General features: G+C 38.7%; 2 long non-coding RNA genes across 4 annotated transcripts in view; one reads left to right on the top strand and one right to left on the bottom strand.

Annotated features, from left to right (window-relative positions):
* The window catches only part of LOC122456112, a 131,045-nt gene that overhangs the window by 12,326 nt on the left and 94,065 nt on the right, over positions 1-24,654 (bottom strand). The gene's annotated exons all lie outside the window — the stretch shown is intronic.
* Positions 17,311-24,654, top strand: part of LOC119862786 — a 60,777-nt gene continuing 53,433 nt past the window's right edge. For 2 of the 3 annotated variants that reach the window (XR_006274789.1, XR_006274790.1), the window contains exon 1: positions 17,311-17,648. This is a non-coding gene — a long non-coding RNA (uncharacterized LOC119862786). Of the gene's footprint in view, positions 17,649-19,750; positions 19,890-24,654 lie in introns of all 3 variants that reach the window. The other variant, XR_006274788.1, reaches the window with a different exon arrangement.

The following is a 24,654-nucleotide window of genomic DNA, read 5'->3' as shown; positions in this document are numbered from 1 at the left end:
CTATTTGTTTATTTCACTGAAATACTTGTAAATTTAATACTCTCCTTTTTCATTTCGGTAACCCATCAAAGCTCCATATTGGGCCAAAATGTCCTCCACACAGCTTTGCTCTCTAGGAGCAAGGACTAGCTAAAAAACCCCTTGCGATTGCAGGTAGCTGTGGGTAAAATGGAGCTGCTTTTGGGCTGCTCTAACTTATGATGGGTACCAGACTGGACCAGTCCCCAGTCAGTCCCAGAGTCTGGGGGCCACAAAATTGGCATCCAGCCACCTTTACCATTATCACTTTTGTCACGCACTCAGATCAGAATCTGGGTCATTAGCCCATTGGATGCCAGTGGATGTCTTTTTTTTTAATTCAGCAAGCTTTAGTTTCAACCCTTGGTAAACATACAGAAAAGTATTTTCTGTTGAAAGTCAGCATACTCAATCATCCCCTATCTGCTAATGGCAGCACTGTATTTGACCAGAGCTGGATTAATAATTTATATAAATTGTTGCACACTTTACTCAAAAATATCACAAAATTAAGTAAATAAATTATCCAATGAAAATTATTCAACCAGCTTTACCTTTGCCCTATGATTACTATTATTAAATATGTGCTCTAGGCAGCAGAAGAATATTTTTGCCAGCACATACATACTTTATTACACATCAACCACATGAGAGGGATCACCAGAATGTGTAGGCTGCAATGCATCTTAATTGGTACATTGTAGCGAAGGAGAATATTTAAGCATACAAATGTTTAAAGTGTATAAATAAAATAACACAACATGGTTATCATTTAGCTACATTAAATCTTTTAGTTTTTAAACTAAAATATCTTACCATCAGTGTCACATGTTGCATGCATGAAGAATGAGTAAAAGGTCGTTAATTACTAAAATTAGAACAATTACGTAAGAGTATTTGCCTTCAGCTCTACTTGTTGGAGACTTATCTCCCTTCCCTGTAATTTGCATAGATAAAAGCTACACTAAAAATGGCAATAGCAACACAAGAAAACAAGGGAGGTTGGAGTCTTCACTTGACAAGTATATGAAAATCTCAGCCAGATTCAAAATTACAAGTAAATAATTCCTACAATTTATAAGTGGGCAAAATAAGTTTCTTTTTTCCAATTCATGCACACTTCCTTACATGAGCACAACCTGCAATCTAAATATTATATTGTAAGAATTCAAGACAAAAGGTAACTATTTTTGTGTTTAATGTCATATGTAAATTTATCATTATGTGTTTATTGCATCATTCATTAGGTATATTACTCTAAAATAAGAAAGTCATCTAAATCAGATAGGCATTTGCAAACTCTTAACACTGTACATTGAGATCACTCAAGAGCTCTTTCAATGAGCAATCAAATCTGTTCTACTGTTCTTTTAGGATAGGTTTTATCCTACTTCTGTTTGGTCACAATTCTTTTAGAGAGTCCAAAAAGGGAGCATGTCTTGCTGAATGTAAAAAAAAAAAAATCTCATTAAAATGTGAACTTCAGGCACACTTCTCTCTCAAAAGGGCTTTAATTTCTCCCTGCATGACCACTGCTCCACATGTCATCTCATTCCAAATCAAAACCTTTCCTAATTTTTTTTTTTTTTTTTTTTTTTTTTTTCAGCTAGGGGATGAAAATCCTCCAGACAGTGCTTTTCCCTGGAGACTTTTTTTTCTGCCAGGGAGACTTTGCTAACGTGTAGTCTGATTTTACCTTACCTTTTAGTCCGAGTCTCTAATTCTCATGCCACAAACAGGCAGACTGAGTGGTTGAAAAAATAAAGAATGGACATTCTTTTTAGATATTTACATTTTAGTTCTCACTATATGTTTTTCTTATATTACTGCCCTCCACCTTTAACATGAATGCCCAAACTTATATTTGTGCATGTCAAACACATGGTGTAGTTGCTACTATCTGTTTTACTATCTTGAGCAGGGAATAAAGCATAAAATCATAAGACAAGAATATTTAATACACTCAAGTTATTAGAGATAATGATGCATCAGTAAACTTAAATACTCCATGCAGCTTTACCTTGTTTGTCAGTAATCAAAATCAGGATGAATGGATGATTGACCCAATGAAAATTAAATTCCGTCTTCCCTCTTTGTTCTTCTACCTTAATTTCCATAATTTAAGTTTTCTTCAGCAATCTGGTCAAATGATGACAGTTTAAGTGCCAACGAATAAGATGTCCTCTCTCTCAGCGTTCTCTGAAATTGCTTTTTTAGTTATTACCAAAGCAAGGATAACATTAAAAACAGGGGATGGAATTTCAACAGCACTCAGCATTGGCTCATCTCTGCTCTCATGGAAGCGTCAATGAAAACAATGTCAGGCCAATCCTGAGCGCTTTCTAAACACTCCACTTGCATCCAGGGTCATTAGTGAAATTTCTTGGTCAGGCCACTGCCACTGTCCACATAACAATTATGTTTTATATTAAAACAAATGCTACTCAATGGAATAGAGTCACTCATAGATCCTTACACACGATGTAGGTTGCTGACATTTGCCAGGATTAACAGTTGCCCTCAGTACCCATCCCTACATTCCAGTCCTATTTTTGCCCTCATTTGTAAATGGTTTGCCTTTGTTGGAAGAAACTTCAGAGCTAAACCCTTCTTGGGCCTTCCTTACCTGCCTTCAGTCATTGACCTGCTTGTTGACTGTGCCCTGGTTTAGGCTACCTTAGTTCTCTTCTATGTCCGATTTCTACTAAACAAGTCTAAGAGGAATGTCAGTTATGAGACAATACTGCATTATTGCCCTGCTCTAATGGCTTTTTCTGGAGCAATGAAGCACCACAATGCACTACTTCTAGCACTAGCCATAAACTACTTGTGCTCAAAGTGATGCTGCATTCCCATTCCTCCTCTTTCACGTGATATCCATGAGCAGGTGCCTTTCCCAATTTGCTGTCAAAACAATCCATGCATTATGCAGAAACCAAAACCAAACTCAATGCATTCCTGGAGTTTGGTTTCAGGCTAAATATGTCCAGACAGATGTATATTATATTTGATCAAACTCTATAGTGCTGTAGTGGACCTGTTGTCTTCATACTGCCAAATGATTCAACAAACACTTTTTTTTAAAAAAAGTAAATGAGAATGAAGAACAGTTGATTTTTAAATCATAGATCCTTCCCACTCAGCTATCAGATAAAACCCAGCCCCTAGCAGTCACAATCACAGGCTGACAGCAAGGCACTAACCAAAGTGACATACTAAAAACACATAAAACAGAAGAAGCCTAAAATATAAACTTCACTTAATCGGCAATAGTCTTTTTTTATATCTCCTGCAATTGGCAGCACACCACAGGGTTTAATACAGGGAAAATGTACTACACTCAACAGTTTAGCATATTGCAATTCATCTGTAATATTGTAGGTATGTCTCCAATTCTCAGAGTTACTACTGTAGCCATCTGTAGCTCATTAATACTGTATTTCAGGTGGCTGTGCCTTCAGTCTCATCCCTCCCCTGCCACTCCCCTCGGCAAGATTGACTGGAATAATATGGTCCCAGTTTCTCCTGAACATACGAGAGTACATATAGTATAATCTGGTGTGGGTAGCAAGAAATTAGCCCAGAGGTGATTTCTTTTTGACCATGTGCAAATATTGCTTCATTTTTATTCACTGAATTCTGCAAAACCTTCTTTCACTAAAACTTTAGGAATAGTGATGCAACCCAAACCAGAAAAGCTCAAAGTCCTCCCGCTCTTGCTATATTGAAAATAAAGCTATACATTTCTTGTCTCTATATAGCAAAAAATGCACAACTCTTTTCCGATAAAGACGTACCTCCAAATCTGTGTTTCAAGTTATATAAATTGCTGGCTTTTCTTCCATTTTCTATTCCTTCTGTTCTAAAATGTTATTTGAGCTGCTCATTGGACAGTATTATTCCTGGATTTCCCAAAGGCCTTCATGGAATTTGGCTACTAAAGACTAAAGCTTGTAAAAGAAATTGTCAGTGTTTGGATGAAAAAGATAGAACTAAATTTTCATGCAATTTTTTTTGCAAAAATTCTGTTCACTATTTGACCAGCTGTCCTGAAAACTTTGTCTCCCACTTTCACTCTCTCCAAACAACGAGCCCCCTCAACAGCATTAAAAAGAAAAAAAAATAACTCTCACAACTCATTCTCTTGTTGGAATTCTTAGTAAAGAGGCAAAGGATTGAGCGAACATAGAAACTGAACTACCCTCTAATCCCCGGAAATGGCTGTTCTGGGTCAGGGATAAATTGCATCAGTGGGGCAGTGTGGAGAATCTTGCCTTGCCACTGACTTTGCTGTATCTGTTTCCATGAAGAAAGGCCTTCAGTCTCCAGGGTTGCCAGTCCAACAGCAGCCTGTTCTGCAGTAGTGGGCGGGGAGTGCCTAGTGCACGCCTGCCTATAGAGTGGCAGGCAGTAGGATCTCTTCTGCTTCCTCCAAAACTTATTTTGGTTCTGGCTTCACTTTTCCCTGCTTCTGTTTGTCTCTACATTCCCCTTCCAGGTCCTTACAAAGTCCCAAGACCTTTGCATCAACATCTTCATGGCACTGGCCAGTCATCAGACCAGAAAAGAAAGCTGGACGAGGGACTCTCTGTGATTGTGGGGTCTTGTCCGTTCACACATACATGCAAAGTTCCTCTGGGCAGCAGCCACTGACTCAGACTCCTCAGAGCAGTGGACATTGTCCCAGGCATCTCTGCTTGTGCCTTTCTGGATCCCCCCATTTTCACCCTATGATCTACACCCCCATCGCTCTCTCTTTTTGCGCGTCCTGTAAACTGTTCATTTCTGAGCTCTGTGGCCCCTCCTTTAGTGGAGAAGAGGGCCTTCCATTGCTCTAGTGGGCTCTTCCCACCAATCCCAGTCATCAAATAAGCTGAAACCTCCCTTTCCTTGCAAGTAGTTTTATAACTTTCATGCATAAATTAATTTTTAAAAGTCAGCCTAACACCACAATAGAATTTTTTCTAGCAAGCTGACCTGGTTAAGATTCAACTTATTCATTCTGTGCCTTGAATACCATAGAGTCTGATTTATAATCATGTCTACTAAACTTTACCTTCCAATCTGGAGGGGAAAAAAATCTACTTTCTAATCCAATTTTACACTTAAGAATGACTGTCCAAAACAAAAACAAAAAAATCCAGTTCTCCTGCTACTTTCATTCTACTGAGTGGTGTGTGTTCGACAGAAACTAGAAAAAAAAATAATTCAGGATCATTCATTTGGTCCAGATAATTTCAAGATGAAAACATAACACCTGTCTTTAAAACTATAAACTACCTCTGTTTATTCAGCAATAATTAGTATGGAACTTCATACATCTTCTAGTTGACATTACATTTGAAGATGTGATGAATGAGCTTTGTGGGCTGCAATAAAGGAGTTACACCCAGGAGCACTGGTAAGAGACTGCTCTTATTTCCTGGCCTTTATCAGATGGCATGGCTTGAGGTTAACAAAAGGTTAAAACCAATCACATGATGAGGTCGGTATCCACCAGGTCTAGTGGCTAATATTACAGGGGCCACAACAATTATACCATAAAAGAGTCAGATGTAATGTAAGTTATATTACTCAGGCAACTCATTTTACATGGCTGGGTGTTTTTAAAATATTCCATGAGGATTCCAAATGTAACATCTTAATGAAAATGGAAACGATAGAAGTACCTCGAAGATTTATTTTTACTTTATGCTCAGCACAGTAAGCACAAGTTAGAACAAGTCCATTCATCCATTGTTGCAGATGTTTTACACATCTTGCGCAAATGTGTGTATTAATATGGGATGTGGGTTTTGCTTTTGCTTTTGAAAAGTGTTAGGATAATTCTTCTCTGATTTGGGTATTTGAAATAGATACATATGACTTTTTCAAGTTCTGATCATGGTTATCACTCTGTCTTTAGCTGTGTCATACTCAAATTGAGCGTTGTCAGCCATTGAAAAGGTTGAGATACTGTACAGTTCACAGTTATGCATTTTCCTGCACACAGATTGTATAGGCACCCAGAGCCAGGGTTGTCAACTTTCTACTCGCACAAAACCAAACACCATTGCCCCACTCTCTGCCCCACCCCTCCTCTGAGGCCCCAACTCCTGCTCACTCCATCCCTCCCGCCACCCCCCACTGGCTCATTTTCACCAGGCTGGCTGGCTTAGGGGGTTGGAATGCGGGAGGGGGTGAGGGCTCCGGGATGGGGCCAGAAATGAGAAGTTCATGGTATGGGAGGGGGCTCCAGGCTGAGGCAGTGGGTTGGGATGCGAGAGGGGGATGAGGGCTCCAACTGGGGGTACGGACTCTGGGGTAGGCCCGGGGATAAGGGGCTTTGGGTGCAGCAGGGGGCTCTGGGCTGGGGGGTAGAGCTGAGAGGTTTGAAGTGTGGGAAGAGGCTCTGGGCTGAGGCAGGGGGTTGGGATATGGGATGGTGCAGGCTCTGGGGTGAAGCCAGGGATGAGGCATTTGGGGTGCAGGAGGGTGCTCTGGGCTGGGGCCAAGGGGTTCAGAGGGCAGGAAGGGGATCAGGGCTGGGTCAGGTGGTTGGAGCATGGAGCAGAGTGAGGGCTCCACCTGGAGGTGCAGGTTCTGAGATGGGGCTGGAGTATAGGAGGGTGCTCTGGGCTGGGACTGAGGGGTTCAGAGGGTGGGAGGGAGAATCAGAATTGGGGCAGGGGGTTGGGGTGCGGGAGCAGGTCAGGGATGCAGGCTCCGGGCAGCGCTTACCTCAGGTAGTTCCTGGAAGCAGCGGCATGTCCCCCCTCCAGCTCCTACATGGAGGCGCAGCCAGGAAGCTCTGCGCACTGCCCTGTCCACAGGTGCTGCCCCCACAGCTCCCATTGGCTGCGGTTCCTGGCCAATGGGAGCTGCGGAGCTAGTGTTTAGACCGGGGGCAGCACACGGAGCCCTCTGGCTGCCCCTATGCCTAGGAGCCTCAGCGGGGGCATGCTGCTGCTTCCAGGAGCCGTATGGAGCCATGGTAGACAGGGAGTTTTCCTTAGCCTCGCTGCGCCGCCAACCTGACTTTTAACAGCCTGGTCAGCAGTGCTGACTGGAACCACCAGGGTCCCTTTTTGACCAGGATTACAGTTGAAAACCAGACACATGGCAACCCTAGTGCCTAATTTACATAAATACTCCTTAGTTATTTTATTATTTTTTTAATAAACTACAACATGAATCCCTGTACTCAGATTAGCTAATAATGGCTTTCATTCAGATTACGTATATTTGTTTTAGCTCTGTATGGTTATTTCAGAACCAATCAATCTGCAAATATCCATACCCTGACTCCTGAGCAAAGAATTTTCAGGTTGCTCAAAGCCATTCAAAAAATGTAATCTCAGCATCTTCCTCCCTTCAGCCCAAGCAGGAAAATACGCCAAAACACAAAGGACTGGGACTTTGAAACAGATAAAAGGAAAATTGTGAAGAAGAAAAAATAATCAAAACATTGAAACCCTTGTACTCATTTTCCTCCATCCCACACATTGCTTCTCTCCTGTTTCCTCCCATCCTTCTCTTTCCCTCCCTTCAAGTCATCAAAGCTTTTGTCTGTAGAAGAAAATATGTTACAACTGCTTTATAATCAGCCCTCTATCGCCCGCAAAATACTTCCAAAGTATCCATTCCGTCTATGACCGCATTCTCCCAAGAGCCTTCTTTACACACTGCACTGTGCTCTGCTGACTTTTCTGAAACTCCCAATACCTGTCCTCAGGCTCAAGTTTCCTAACTAAAGCCGATTTACTGATGTGCTGCTTTTTTCAGAGCAACAATAGTTATACATTTCAGATTGCCCTAATCCCTTGGAATTGCTTAGACTAATCAGAGCAAAAACTCAGGCCAAATATTTTAGACTAGTGTGCCTAAGGTTAGAACCTTAAATCCACATTTAGGCATTTGAGTGAGTGGCCTATTTTTCAGAGGTGCTGCACACCTGCAACCTCTGTTTACTTTTGGGGGGGTATTTTGCATGCTCAGCAGCTTTGAAAACAAAACCTTCTATTTAGGGTACAAATAGGGATTTAAGCTCTTAATTTTAGGGATTTACGGTTGAAAATTAGCCTTAGCTCTTAAGCTTGGCTACACAGTTTAAGTACTACTTAACTCTATTGGTTTGAAACCAATGTTATTAAAAGCTATGCAATTCCCTAGCATGAACACCGTTACATCAGTATAGAAATGCTTATACCTGTAGACCTTATTCTCATAAATTTACATTGTAGCGGTATAACTGCCCCCTCACTAGAAGTTGTACAGCTTTAACTTTGGTACAATAATCATGCCTCTAACTGAAGTAGTTAAACTGGTACAAAAAATGTGCGTAGAACAGGCCTGAATGTAGAAGAGCTCAACATACAGGTAAACCCTTTGTTAGCCAAATAAAGGCTCCAAATCCTCAAAGAAGCTCCATGAGGGGAGACACCTGCACCCACACAGAGATCCATGCACAGGTCAAGGCCTAAAAGCTTTCTCCTCTCACCATTGTAACTACGGGAGCTAAGCCATCAGTCACCATAATGTGAAGTTCAGGACTATTTTATTTGATGGGCATATTAGTTCGGCTCTCAGCTGACTAGAAGCCCGCCCCTAAGGGCACAACATCACCATTTTTTCCTGTTATGTAGCACCGTAACCGTATAATAAAAAAAGTTTGGCACATGAAACCACAAGCAGGCTGGTAGTTTGGGAAGTTTGCCATAAACTCACTTTAGAAATGAACAGTGCAACATATTCCATCCACTTTAATCACATTAGAGCACCATAATTAGCACTACCACAAAAAACTGCCCAGAACTGCAAAAACCTTACTCAGGCAAAATGTCCATCGTGTAGTATCAGAACCAGACAGACAACCTAACATCAACATGTATCACACAAAGGCACGAAGAATATGGTTTTATTCCTGAACCTGATTTAATGAAAGTGGACTGTAGTTTGAAGTATTTTTGGATCAATATTTCAGGCATTTCCCAGGAGAAGCTCCACCTAGATTTTGGTTTCACAATCTCCAAACAAATCAGCTTCCTTCTCTTCAATCTGAGTGAGAATTAGTTATAATATATTGCCAGTGCCTACCTACAAACCCCAGCACTGCATTTGAGTCCCCTGTGCACCTGCATTTCCACAGCTAGAAGGTGAATGTGTGTGTACACAGAATGGAATGTGTCCGTTCTTCTTACAATGCTTGCAGGTCTAATGATTAATTCCCATGAATTCTGATGGAAGTGATTGTATTTGTGCAGCTTACCTCCAGTTCAGTGGGAGGGCAAACATGAAAGTGTGCACTGAAATATAACAGAATTCTTATATGTTACTAAAGGGTTTGTAATGTCAGAACAGAGAAAATACAAAGGTGTAATATCAAAGATTTTGTTGCATGAATTGCAGCTAACATTACTTTTTTCAGGGATAATGGAACATTTCTTTCTGCTTCCTGTACATTCAATTTCCACACGATAAAACAGCTTTTGGACTATACTACATTTATGTGCTGCTACGAATAGGACCAGATTTTCACATTCTCTCTTTGCTTTATATACACACACACATACACACCCCCCCCCCACAGGCAAACCAAACCTCATGTATTGTGTCTGGAAATCCTGAATAAACTGGACTCTTGATTCTTATTGGTTTAAACTCTAGGCTGATCTCGGAAATCAATTAAAAAGTTACAGTTCTATTCATGTCATATATGGTACTAAATGTTCAGAAGAAAGACAGCACTCAAATCAAACATTACCTATAAGAGGACAGAAAATACATGTTTCAAATTAGTACTAAAAGGTACATAAAGAAAATCAATTAGTACTCTGAGGTCTCAAAATAAAGATAAAAAGTAATTTCTCTATCCTCTAGTCTACTTTTATGCCTAGATATATAGTCCAGACTGATGCTGAAGCATAACATAGCTCTTCTGAGCTTTAAGTATTTCTTGAGGGCAGTATGTTCCTATCTGCAGTTTGGCACTATATAAAAACCACACATTAAAACACTTCCCATATTAAACACAGAAGAGGATACTTATTTAATGTTGGGCATTGGCTGTAATTCTCATTCATGGATGTGACATTTTTATTTGCTAGAACAGAGGCTAAATTTTATTTTTAACATAAATTTTCTACCAAGTCAGAATGAGTTAGACACTCTCTCTGCTGTAGTGTACATGATACACAATGAATTATAAACATGTCAAGGTAGGGGAGAGAATTAGTGATAATAGATGAATATCAAAATGGCTTGGTGGTTCAATTCAACTAAGCAAAATTTTTATGCTTACCTGAACCCTTATACAAACTACATGAATGATAAGATCTGGGCTGGAAGTATCAAAAGATCATGCTTTTTTGCAAGATTTCTAGCACATCCTGCTTCTATTAAAGCTGGAAAAATCAGGAGGGGAAAAAAGTTATTCTCTAGGGAGTTTGGCATGTCAGCTCTCAGTCATTTCTGAAATTAAAAGTGCAAAGTAATGCACAAATGAAAAGTGATGACATTTTGGAATGTCAAAAAAATTCTGGGGCAAATTCTCTACTGAAGTCAATTCAATTACTTCAATTGAGTTAGGCCAACAGGGAATTTGGAACTCACTTCAATTTTGAGTAAGAAGATAGGTGGAGAAACCAATTTATATTAAACAAGAACCAACATCAGAGAAAGAGAGAGAGAGAGAGAAAAAGAGAGAAAGATACTATATTTTTCCTCATCCACATGCACATCTTCTTGATGGGAGTTCCATCATGGAACAAAGGCCATATACAGCCCCTTATAGTAGGGCTCATTATTTAGACACCATTGCTTTACTAGTTTGGTAATAAACTGCAAGTTCTAGAATTTCTAGATGATTGTAGCTACTCATATGGCTAGAGCTGAGAAAAAATACCAGTTGAAGCAATGAAAAACTAAATTCACAGGTTTATGAAAAAAGCAGAAAATGTTCTCTTTTCATCTTGAATTTTGCATGACTAAAGGTTGTCATTTTTGCAGAAGGAAAACAAACGTGCCACGAAAAGCTGCTTTTTCCTGTGAAAGTGCCAAATTTTCTTAATATGGCAATTTAACAAAAACAAAAAACTATTTTTCCTAGAGGGAACAATTCCTTCATTTTGTCATGAAATCGGTGTCTTTTAGGGTAATGGCAGGCTGTGTCTCTAAGGATAATTTTCCTTAGATCCTACCTGGAAAAATGTTAATGCTAAAATAGATAGACAGATAGACAGATAGACAGACACAGACACTTTCACTGTGAACAATGACAACATGAAAACTGGTAGCTTTGCACAGCTCTATATCCATTACTTTGTGCAATTTATATTGTTTAATAAATTTAAAATATCAGTTCATCTAAAATGCAAACCATTTTGAACGCTGCATTGCATCAGTCAGGCTTTGAATGATGTTTGCCATGAATACTGAAAGCTTTCATGTTGTGGACACTAATGTAATGAAACAAAAATCTCCAGAAGAAAATGGAATTATATAGCCTTAAGCATTATAATATGTGGAGTCTGCATGCTGCTCCTTGTTAAACAAGCATTAATGCCCCTTTTCTGTCTGCTAGAGCTCCCACTTCCAGCAACAGTTCAGCAGTACCTCCCTAAATGATACACAAAGGAAAATAAGGATTTCAATGAAGCCGTACACAATTAAACTGGTAAATATTTCACATGCTATTCTAGTGCCTGCAGGAGACCAAGCTTCCTATGGAGCTAACTTACCCTCCATAACCAAGGGAAATGAAGCAGCTTCAGTCTTCAGATGGCACACTTAAATATGGGCTCCAAAAACATTTCAAGCGTTTTAAAAAAAGGCCAAGTTAGAAAAAGAACAGTTCAGCCTTGTAATAGATGTTATATCTATGGCCCATATTGTGCCATCAATTTTTCAACAGAACTCTTCATTGCTTTCCATAGGGATTTCTGCTTAAAAATTGATGAGACAATATGACTCTAGTACAGCAACCATATTAGAAAGTGTTACCTGTCTAAGGGCTCAGTTCTGCTCCCATTGATTTCAATGGCAAAACTCCCATTGATATCAATAGCACAGGATTATGCCTTAGGGCCTCAAGTCAGCAAAGCTTTTAGGCATGTACTTAACTTCAAGCATGAGAATAAATGGGATTATTCGTGATTGAAGTTAAACATGTGCTTAGGCACTTTGCTGGATGGGGCCTGAATTATTAAGCAGGGTTAATTTCCTTTACCTTGATTCCAATTTAGCACTGCCACCAATGGGTTTATTGAAACAAAAAGGAGAGGGAATGAATCAATGAAGTGTTAATTTTGTCTTGTTTAACAAATCTTTCCCTAATGTTTAATACTTTGGATTAAAGATCTGTTTTCTGTGTAAAAGTGTTAAGTGTATTTTTTCTATTTACCTTAATGGAAAATAGTTAAGATTTAAAGATATTTTCTAAAAACTACTAGGATTTGAACTCGCAACCTTTGAAAAATCATGCAGAGGTTTGGCCTACTAAGCAAGTACAAAGCCATACCTCGGTGGGAATGTGCACGTGTCAAATTGGCCACAAGAGGGCTCAATTTTCCCTGAATGCCCTAAAACACATGAAAATTCCATCAAGAAAAAGTAGTTAATTAAAAAAAACAAATAGCGCAGCCTCTGTAATAAGGTTGATCTTAAAAATATGCATCTCATTACACAAGGGTGAAGGAGTTCAGAGAGAGTCTTTCATAGTTAATACAGAAAACTACTTACTGTACATGAATTTCAAATCTTAGGTGCAGTGTCTTTTGCTTCTTTAACAAAAAAGAGAAAAGAGAAAATGAAGCACAGTCATTTTCTTACAATTGTCCTATAAAAGTCTCCAAAAATAGGAGGCATTCACATTTTGGTCTGTTCAGCACAAAGACTAATGTTGGTGAAGGCAAATGGATTTTGCACAGTGATTAGAACACCTACTTGTATTACAGCCTGGAGCACCTGTCAGGATACGAGCCCCACAGTGGGTCTACAGTGGAGTCATGAGTGAGCCTTCCAGCACAGGGAGACAGACTCAGGCTAGTGAGGTTTGAGCTAACATGCTAAAAAGAGCAGCATGGACATGAAAAATGTCAGCCCAAACGGTGAAACTTTCATAAAGTTTGAGTAACTAAAAAGGGTGTTCTCATGGAAATGGCTTGCAACCTTAAGTACAGATAACAAGCACAGTACTAATTTAAAACAGGTTTCAGAGTAGCAGCCGTTAGTCTGTATTCGCAAAAAGAAAAGGAGTACTTGTGGCACCTTAGAGACTAACAAATTTATTTGAGCATAAGCTTTCGTGAGCTACAGCTCATTGAGCTGTAGCTCACGAAAGCTTATGCTCAATTTAAAACAGTGGTTCAGATGATTGAGCCTGCTGGTTTCTGCAAGGCTGGCACTGTTGGTAAGATTTCAGCTAAAGGGTATGAGAACTTCAAAAGTACTCCCATCACCTACGGAATGCAGGAAAGGTTAGCGATCAAGCCTGAAAGAGGCTTGGAATATTAGCTGACAGTTGTATGTATTAATTAGATACGTCTGTAAAGCTCTTTGAATATAAAAAAAGCCCATCATCATCAATGCAACCTAATCCTACCTACCCATACGAAGCTTCTCAGGAACCTCTGGTGTTATACTGCCCTATCATAATGCAGACCAGCTATAACCAGGTTCCTTGTAGATCACGTGTATAGCTTTTGTTTGAAGAGGAAAGTTTATCACTTGAATATTTAGCTATACTATTTTCTTTATTCCACAAGGAAATATCTTTAGTTATTTTCAAACAACTGATCTGTGGAAACAGATTGCTGAACTAACCTACTATTCTTTCAGATCAGTAAAACAGTGTAATTCCTAATCCTTGGTAGCTGAACAATTTACTGGTACAATGTGGGAAAAAAAAGCAGTGGCAGTGATTTTAATAAGCAAACAATTAACAGATTCCTTCAACTTTATAACATTTTGTATACAAATATTGTAAACCCCAAAACATTCTAAGGAGATGAGCAGATATTGTGATTTAAAAGACTTTTGAACCCCACCATTTAGAGGGCTCCGTCTTTCATAAAAGCTAAAAGCATGAGAGAGAGAGAGAGAGAGAGAGAGAGAGAGACACACACACACACACACACCCCTTTTACTCCTCCATTGTTGTTTAGAAAACAGCACTGCAGCAATGGAGTCCTCAGACTTCAATTAACTCTTGATAAAGGAGCTTTCACTTGAAGGGGTGAGAGGCGCAGGACATAACATTTCACTGTTTGACTGCACATGCAGAGACAATGAAAAGGAGCAGTCAAAATCCATTGTGTAGAAAATTAATGCATGTTCTCCCCTCATCAAAAAAATCAGAGGGTATCATCTTCAGCTTCCATACTTCTCTTAACTGGGTTTCCAAGAGAACACGGGCATAAGAAAGGCTAGATAAATGCATAAACCCAGCTCAGAAACAAAAAAGTCTCAATCTACAGACAAATACAGTAACAGAAATGTTAACAAAGGGCATATGTCCTTACTTAATATTCTGAGGGACTGATGAAGTTCTCATACTTGTAAGGTCTGTATTCACTCCATATTCTGCTGAGAAATCAGGCTGCATTCTGAAGCCCGTAAAAGCTTCTACCAAAACATTTAGTCTCTTCTTAATCCTTGGGTTTTTTTTTTTTTTTTTTTTTTTTTTTTTTTTTTGAGTCCATAAGATTAAATGCTAAAATCCTGGATAAGTACATCTTTGAGGACATTTTGATACTTAGTTATTTGTTAGCCCTTTATATCTATTTATCTCCATCTGAACTTGTTCTATTCATAAAGCATCTGGGGAAGATACATATGAATTAATTGTTCTGTGAAAATCCAGCCTAGTTAATGAACTTGCCAGAAAGCTCCTTTAATAGCCAAACAGGTTCTCCAAATTACATTGGTTACAGGTGATCAAATATAATACTATTGTCCAGTCTCTTCTTTCAAGATTTATTGAACTGAAATACCTTTTAAAATATAGCACTTCCAGGACAAAACTACAAGTGTGAATTCTGCCCCCACATGTACCTGTGAAACCCCAAAGTCTTCAATAGTCAAAAACACAGGGCAAAATTTATACTGGTCTCCTTTGACCATATACAACTTAGTATATTTGCTACGTCTATCTACAGTGTTACACACCATGTGTGATAGCAAGAACAGTAGATGGTTTTTTAGTATGGTTTAGTGTTTTCTACAGCATGGAAACCCCCCCCAAAAAAACTTGTAGCAGAAAATATGTTGTCTATATACTGTACTACAGCCTCTGTAAAAACAACAATGAAGAGAGAACACTGGACAGTCCAGTACAGAAAGATTAATTCCAGATTTTATTTATATATTGGAGCAGTAGTGTCCACATTTCTCCCCTCAAAGCCCAGACTGTCTAAAAGCAGAGGTACTTTTTGACCCAAGAACGGGATGGTGGTTTGGATTAACTGTACTGAGTTACACCGGTGTAAAACTAGAGTGAGACCTAAATCAGGTCTTTCATGCTAAACTAACATCTCAGGATGGCCACAATAAAAAATGATTCATTGAACCTTCCCCCACAAAAAACTGATCTAGCTCAAACATTTAGTGACATCCTACCTTCTCACCCCTCCTCACTACAGTTTCCCTTTCTCCAGTTTAAACTATTTTATTTATTCAGCCCGCAGAACAACATACATGAAAAGCAAAATAAATCAGCAACACCACCACCCCAAACCTCCCTCATTAAAAAAAGAGGGAGGCATGCATTTTATGAAATAATAGGAAGCAAAAGTAGGAATGCATTAGGACACTGAGAAAGTCTAAAAAGAGGCATCACAATTAAATACACTACATCTATACAGCCCTTCTTTTGATTAAAGCTTTAAATCAAGACCCTCTTATCTTGTCTTCCTCTGGAGCAAATTGCCTACAAGTATCCAGAGCCACCTTCATTCTTCCATCACGAGGACAGAATATTACCACCAGTGTCTCATAACACAAATCCTAACAGTGGACACCCTAGGATTTCATTTTGCATCTACCCAGAGTTCTCAGACGAACTGTGAGGCTAATGGATTTGAGGATGTAAATTATGACTCTCCAGGATATCTTCAAGAAATTCTTCAGCCAATGAACTTTGTGACAATCCCACAAGATGTGCCAAAGATTCCTTGTTGAAGTCTCATTGATGCTGCCTTTTCTAAAGGCGCTTCACCCTGTTGTTTCACTCACATTTGAGTTGAGGGAACATTTGAGCAAAATGGCAGTTTCCTTTAATTCCATTTCTGTGAGGGTAGGAAGGTCAGTGCAGTGCCGGCCTCAAAGTATACTGACCGATTAAGTTTTCAAATATCAAAGTCTCAGAGTGAAAAGATTCTGACTGGCAAAAGCTTGAATCTTCTGCTAAACCTGGTGGGTCTTGTTTCAGAATTCAGGAGGAGCTGTTCACTGGAACATTAGCAGTTTGGTTGTTTTGTTGTTTAGAGTAAATTACTTTCTTGCAGTGCCACACCACCACTGTTCAGTGCAGTTCTCTGTATGTAAAAGAACAATATGATCTCACTCCACACAGAAGGAGAACATGCATTTCAATAAAAACTTTGTGATCTCTTTAGTCTTTAAGACACTGATGGATTTACATAAACACCCTCTATGCCAGAAAGAAAGCAAATACAAACTACAGCTTTAAAGGTACTGTGAACTGCAAAGACAAAGACATGTAGAGAGGAGATGAAGAAAATAAAGCAGATCATCCAAAGGTGTAATTAGACACAAATACTGTCTAGCTTGGCAAACTGAACATTTCTAGGATGTTCTAATATGCACCTCTACCGCTGAAAAAAATATACAGACTGTGTAGGAGGCAGTCAGTTACAGTTCTCTTATAACTTACAATGCTTCTTCAAGACAATATTGTAATGCCTGTTGGTTATAGAATTTCTGCATATAAATTTTGCCAGGGAGACAGATTAAACCTTTTTTCCAATCTCTAATTTCAATGAAAAAGCTGAGTGATTAGAAAATAATGGCTCTTTGCTTGTACAGTCTGCATTTATACTCCAATTCCCTGTCAAACTAGCAGCACTGGTGCTAGTACTATATGAAGACTCTCCATAGTTCCAGGTTTATTTTGGAAACTCCCTCCCCTCACTCTTAGTTAGATTGAAATTGTAATGTGAAAATCTGAAATATACTCTGGCTATGGGGAGTAAGCAGACACCCTAGTTAATGGAGGCAACTAACCAAATGGCAAAAAAGATTGGTTTTGCATCGTAGAACCATTGAGCCTACAAATATTATTGGAGTTGCATCCCTGAGCAGGGCTCTGCTTTGAGTTCACAAGTGTTGCTAAGCAATGGAAAGAGGGGGAGGAGGAGAGAGTGCAATAGAGAGAGTCTGACTTTAGGAGTACAAGAATAAATGGAAGATAATACTAATGCTCCTACATACTTCATTTACAGTGAATGTTAAAAGTACAAAATATTTCCTGTCTACCTTGTAAACTACTTGCAGCCTGTGCAAAGACTGCTAAAATGTGGTTCTGTGTCTAAATCAATGCACATCCTGCAAGTACAAAGTAGTGTTGCATCCTGGAGCACTGACAAAAGCAGTGAGGCACCAGAACTGTTCACATCTGCCTCTTGACTAAAAAGGTAAGGACAAGAGAAACTATTATAACAATCTCTCTATATAGTTTATATGGATCTAGAAAACAGGCACTTTTAAGTAGCTTATTGTTTAACTTTTGCACTGTAAAGAGATCAGATGCTTGTCATAGCCACGCTATTTTTTTTTATTCTGATGTTATACCGATAGTTACAATGTTTTTGATTATAGCAGACAAAGTAGATAAATATGGTACCTTTAATTGGCTTAACAATGTCTCATGGGTCTGCTTTTCATCAACATAATTTTTTGTTCTGGTGTTATTAGAATCACCACTTGTCATTAATGTACTTACACATTTTTATGGCTATAAACAAATATATTGGTTTTATGGTTTAATTTCAAGGCTTACACAAAATGTTTGTTGCCTTGTTCAGTCAGACATCTCAGTAAACTCTAGCGTGCATATTTGCAAATCTTGTATTGCTAGGACTGTAAATTGAATTACATGTTTCATTTTTTTACACAGAGTTTGGATTTTTTTTAAATAATCAAATTCTCTGCAGTGCTTATCTTTTTATTACTCTGAATTATAAACCATATGTTGGGGCATTTGGAGCCTTCCAGGTCATTTCATAGGCATTACTCTTTTACTCTGTAGCTATCTTTTTAACATTTGCTAATAGCTCATCTGGAAAGAGAATGACATTTGTGGCTAAGTAGCAGATGTGTTCATACACAGTAGGAACTGCTAGCATTCCCTAGCCTGGGATCACATCTGCTGATGAACCAGCTTTTCACATTTACAAATAGGTGAGATTTTGAAGGCCCTTCCTCCCGCCCCTCCCCCATACAAGACTATATATAATCCCTTCTTTAGCATCTTAATACTGTTTTCTGCCAGCATGATAGGCATTTCCCTGACAGATAAATGACATATGATAGTGGGTTAGTCTCATCTGTTTCCGTCTAAGATTTTGTCCTATATGCTTTATATTTTTTGTATTTTCAATCCTTATTTAAAAATAAATCTTACAAAGAATAATCCACACATATTATAATGCCTCTCTGAGCCACATATTAAAGGGAACATACTACAAGCTAGTCACTGAAACATGACAAAATAAAATTATGAGAGCTAAAAGTTCCCCTAGCCTGGTATATAAAGCAAGTCACCTGTTGTACTATATTTCTCAGCATCACATCACCGGGCACTTTCTTTTCATGGCTAAACAGACACATGGTCAAAGCATCCAAGAAATTATGCTGGAGTACACCATCATGTGGAAATATAAAATAAGATGGAAAAAATGTCAATAAAAACCTCCCATAAAATAACCTGTTACCAATTTTGTACAGCAAATCTCTTGAAATGGAAAGCAAATGTAGAATGTTTTGTCTAAAGATATATGTTATATACTGGATTGCTTAACTGACCTATTTTTGCTTTTCTTTTGTATTAATAAAAAAAATTCTTTCCTATCAGCAGTAACAGCGGTTATTGCAGGATAACAACGCCCTCCTGTTACTCCGCTGACAACCAACAGAGCTAGACAGGAAAAGCAAATCAGAAGCCACTACATTTTAATCACAGAACTGAAAAACATGGCTTGCTGAAGCTTCCTATCACCTAGAATGATTTACATAGGTTTAGAATGAACTGGCCTATTCTGGGATTATGTTACCCAGTAGAGATAATATGGGGGGGAAAAACCAACGTCATTTCTAGCTTGTTAGATAAGCTGTCTGTGTTTGAACAATTTCAAAGTGCTGTGGGGAAGCAATCACTACAATATATCTAAACACACAGTAATTCACATAGTCTAGCATTTTGAATTTTAAGTTGTCTGCATATATTAAAATATTTTAATTAAACTTGGTTTAATATTGCTATTTTTGTCTAATTGGATCAGATCTTAAATTTTTCCAAAGTCCATTGAAGTCAATGGAAAGACCCTCACTAATGACAATGGGTATTGAGTCAGGACTTTCTACCAGTTTATAGTTACAATAGAATACCCCCTAAAACAGACAACAAATGAGATCTGAATGGAGAGCATATATCCCCCACCACCCAAAAATTAACAATTTGAGCACACATTGGTTTATAGACAGCAGCTTTGAGCATGTGGCACAACATCTGTTACAGAAACACTAGAAAGCAGACCTAAGGCAAGCTGGGCTACTGCCAACTGACTCAAGATTTCTTTTTTCCCCTCTGACAAGGCTGTCAATAAATGGACAGATGGCATCCGATGTGCTGGCAGGATAGTTCAGTTAACAATCAAGTAAGTTAAATGATTTGAAATTCATTGTATGCCAGGCATTGTATTCTGTATTGTATCATATCATGCTGTTTCCTAAGAGAAATACAACCTGGTGTTCAGTAGATACTCTATTTTACAATAGGGGTAGCTGGAACAATTTTTCAGGGACTACTGGGTGAATACAATCTGAATCTGGTAAATTTACCAGACTGGCTTGTTCTTAATTTTAATTCCATGCCATTTGGAGTAGGGGAGTAGAAATGAATACTAAACTGTAGGTCAGTTGACAGTAGAAGCAGCTCCGACATGAACCCTCAGCCTCAAGAATATATTTAGACGTAAACAACACGTATGTACTATTATGGTAGCTGATCGTCCCTGATCTCCACATTTGCATGCTTATTTTTGCACAACATTGATTGCCCCTGAAGATGTCCCCCTCATCCCATTTAGCTCATGCAAACAACCATTTGGGTGACCAGCGGCTCAGAGAGTACAAAGGTGGGTTGTGTCTGAAAAACAAGTATACATCTGCTATACACAGTTATATAGATATAGCTGCATGGGCAAATATTGAGACCAGCTTGAGGCTAGCTGAAAATCTGGCCCTGGAGGCCCATGTGCAAATACTAAACTTGAATATTGGCCAGTTTTAGGAATTAAAAAAAATACATAGTGTTCCCCTGGAATGCACCATAAATAAGAAATATCAAACATTTAATTTAAATATGAGAATTCTTCTTCCTCCCAAACTTAGCCAACTGCCGACGACAAATCAAACTGCTGTGAAAACACAGAACCAGTCTTAGAAGATAAGGTGAGTTAGTGAGTCCCAGAGTTAACCAGCTCATGTTATACAAAGGTAGGGAATTCTTCTACTGCAGGAGAAGTGGAATTGATTGGCTCATGTAGGGATCTAGATACCGGGCCAGATTTTCAAGTGTGCTCAGCACACACCAGTGGAGTCCAGAGTTTCAAACACCTCAGTATGTGAGGTCTCAGTTGGCACAATAGGAGCAGTTGGAAGCTAAGCACTTTTTAAAATCCGTCCGTTAGGTGTTTCAATAGAAGCAGACACTCTGATCGTTAATATGAGTGCTAAGCACTTGAAATTCTGGCCCTGAGCTCTTCTGAAAATCTGGCCCATTCATGCCAACATACAAGAAACAACTTGCAACCCTACTGTGCTCAGTTTTATTTTCTAACATGGTTGTTATTTTGCAGATCCACAAAGCTGGCCCAGATGCCAAGACTCCTTTCACCCCTTTTAAATGGTCTATTTTTAAAGTATATGTAACAACTGATTGCATTTGTATAAGCCTACGCTTACGGGGGCTGTGTCCACTCTAAAAAGCCACTGAAAATGGTGTACTTTTTTTGTACAAGTAACATCTATTTCTATCGTAACTGCAAGATTTGAGAAAAAAAATAATATTTTCCTCTCTTTTTTCCATTTTACTTAGCATTTGACAGCACATTGGGTGTAGTCAGTTTCACCCTCTCCCTTGTTGTTTGTATGAGACTTCCTCACCTCTGTTGTGTGGAAGTTTTTGAAAAGTAAGATGTCATAGCAAAGACATTGTCTGGGGCAAGTTCGATACCTCCAATTATTTTTTTCCCTAAATTTGATTGGTTTGTAAGTTATTAGTTTCCCTTTGAAATGAGAGATGGGACAGGTGTGAAATATCTGCCTCACCTTCCCAAAAACTTTAGTAATAAATAATTAGTATGGTAATTTACTAGAATCCACACAGTTAAGAATCAGATGTTTGGTTCCCAATCACATGGTTTTCCACTACTACACACAGCGACTACAGGGTGTATTAATTTATCTAAAGTCATTTAGCAAGAGGCCCAGGAAAGAAAAAAAATGCACGAGGCAGAGGAGAAAAAAGAATTAGAGGAAAAGGAAATCATATTAGGTGAAATCTTGGCACCCTTGAAGTCAATGGGAGTTTTGCCATTGTCTCAAGTCTAAGCCAGGATTTCATACCCCTGATTTCTTAATTTAGCTATAAAAAGTAATACTGAGAACTGGGACTTGGCATGTTTCTCTTTAGGTATCTGAACATTCTCCTTGGGATCTCTGCCTTTTGGGAAGTATTCTCATAAGTATTCAGCGATCCATTATTATGTAAGACATTTCTGATGGGAAATCTACAAACTGATTATGTGTGTGTCTAGATTACTTGTTAATTTACACTGCCCGACACAAGGTCTTCAATTATATCATGAACTTACCACAGAGAACTTCCCCTTCCAGCTCACTACCAGAGCTCCACAACAAAATATTTCATTAAGTGTTGGAACAAGAACCAGGGAGAGTTGACACTCTCCATATTGTGATAATCTGAAAAACTTCTCACATTTAGATGGTAATAATAATTCTGCCTATAATCAGGTAAATATATCAAATAAAACCTCTCTCTCACTTGTAGTGGATGTTATTCTTCAGGAGGTGTTAATAGACATCATCCATAGTTCTAATTATGTATGTGTAGTTTTATGTAATAACTGCATATGGCATTGAGATTATTTAAAATAAACTCAATTACATAACTAAAAACATCAAGATGTGCTCAAATTTTGAGCTACACCTTTTTTCATATTTTTAAATGAACTTTTTGTGCATAACCTTCTGTATGATCATAAAATAAAAATGCCATTGTAATGCAAGATGGTAGGACTAAATTTGTGATATTAACCATAATCGGAATTTTCACATTTCTGTGTCATTAAGAACTCAACAGTAATATTGCATTAAGAGGATACTTTGCAAACATCTGTCATTTTATACACGCACATGTATAAATATACATTTGTATCTATCTATGTATAACTACATAGAAAGCAAAAAGAGTTGGAGTTGACATAATAGCTTGTACTTCTGTTGCATGCATGTGTGATTAAATTTAATCTGTACCTGTCTAGACAGGTAAGGTGGTGTCCTATTCAACAGTATTAATAGCAAGGAGATGCGTTTCTTGTGAATGATGTCATGTCTAGTAATATACATTAATTAACTGATGTCAGTATTGACTAGGCTGTGTCCTGGTTCTTAGGCTCTGGTTGTACACTAATTATTTATCTCTTACATTAAGATAGTGGTAAATTGCCTGAAGATGGAAGAATCTCTGTAGAGAAGGATGTTGTAGTTTAATTTAATCAAATATTGCACGATATACAAGCCTCTTCTCTATTTTCATTTCCTGAAAACCAGTTAACTATACATGGTTAAAGAGAAACAGTAGACCATGAATAGATTATATTTTGTGACACCACCTGTAACACAGTAGAACAGAACAATTATTATAAAGGCCTGAATAGCAGCTACTTGTTCTCAAGCATATTGCCTGAAGGAAATGCCTCCATATCTCTGATTTGACACCAAAAGAGCTTTGCATTAAACATGCAAAATCCAAAAGGGTCTCAGCTTTGAGTGTCCTTTGAGCTATGGTAAGAAAAAGGAAGGGTAAACCAAGACCAGGTCTATCATCTACAGATCAAAGTACAGCCTAGCTTCTTCTTCCAACGGCAATTAAAGATTGGGAGTTATACTTTTGGTGAAAACTATTTTGACATTTGCAGATCTTTCACAAACTAAAATCATATAGTGCAGTGGTTAGGCAACATGAGAGATATACAAAAAACAATTATGGTGGCAGAAAAGCTTCTCTATGGAGACAATCTGAGTTATGTTACTTGTAACCAGTTGATGTAAGTGTTTCCCTACGTGGGTATAAAATGAGGTTATAGTTGAAGTATGGACAGGCCCCATTGGAAAAAAAAAAATCAAAGGAAAGAAGACCTGAGTTTGTTGTATCAGAATCCTCAGGATGCTGGGGAGCAACGAGTTGTTCTGTTGTTCGGTAAACAGTGAGGAGTGGTTCCTGGCAAAAACATCAATGGAGGCTCTATTTATGTTGATTTCTTGTGTGAAATCCTCTCCAGGGCTGGACAGGCATAGACTGACATAGGTGGAACACTGATTGCAGCACTCTTGGATTGCAGACTGCGTATTCTTAAACCTGGCCCAGAAGTGAGTTATCTGAAAGCAAGATAATAGATATTTGTTCTGACCTGAATCTGCTGCTTACGACCAGGAGGAGAGTGTTCACTTGTTTAAACAGAATTTTCAAGAAGTTGAGAAGTTATTTTTTCCCTTCACTTCCTCCTCACCAAACTGCAGGTCTTCTATGCAGAAACCCGTACATTTTCTGGAACAACTTTGCACAGCAGCTACTAGGGGAAAAGCCTGGATTCACTCCCATAAGTGCATATGTGAGCAAGCTGCAGCACTTTGTACCCTGAGAGCAGCTCTGATCCAAGGGTGATTCATCAGAGGGGAGAACAGGTGACAGAACCACACAGTTCCCGCCTACAGACTCCATGAAATCTTTTGGACAGTTTTAAATTCCAGCCAGAGCTCCCTGGAAGCTACCTGGCAGAAACTGCCTGGTAGAGATGCTGCATAAAGACTTCTGAGGCTGCTCTGGTCCTAACTGGCTGAAATGGCAACAGGGGCGGGATTGCTTGCAGCTTGTACAGCTATGCTTCCCTCCTAGTGGAACTTCCACGGGGGTGTCTCAGCCTAGGTTCTGCCAGTAAAACTTCAGCACTGAATCAGGCACTGCATATAGGAGCTTGAATGACAGTTTTGGTGTTGATAACTTCAACATGCTTCCTGCTAAACTCTGGAATCATGTTATAATGGAGTTGGAAGATGAATATTCTATGCAAAGACTGATTCTGTCTAAAATAGGGTCTAAACGTATTTCCCTTTTTT

This window comes from Dermochelys coriacea, chromosome 10 (assembly GCF_009764565.3).
Source record: "Dermochelys coriacea isolate rDerCor1 chromosome 10, rDerCor1.pri.v4, whole genome shotgun sequence".
Taxonomy (NCBI): Eukaryota; Metazoa; Chordata; order Testudines; family Dermochelyidae; genus Dermochelys; species Dermochelys coriacea.
This window is presented reverse-complemented; position numbering and strand designations above follow the sequence as displayed.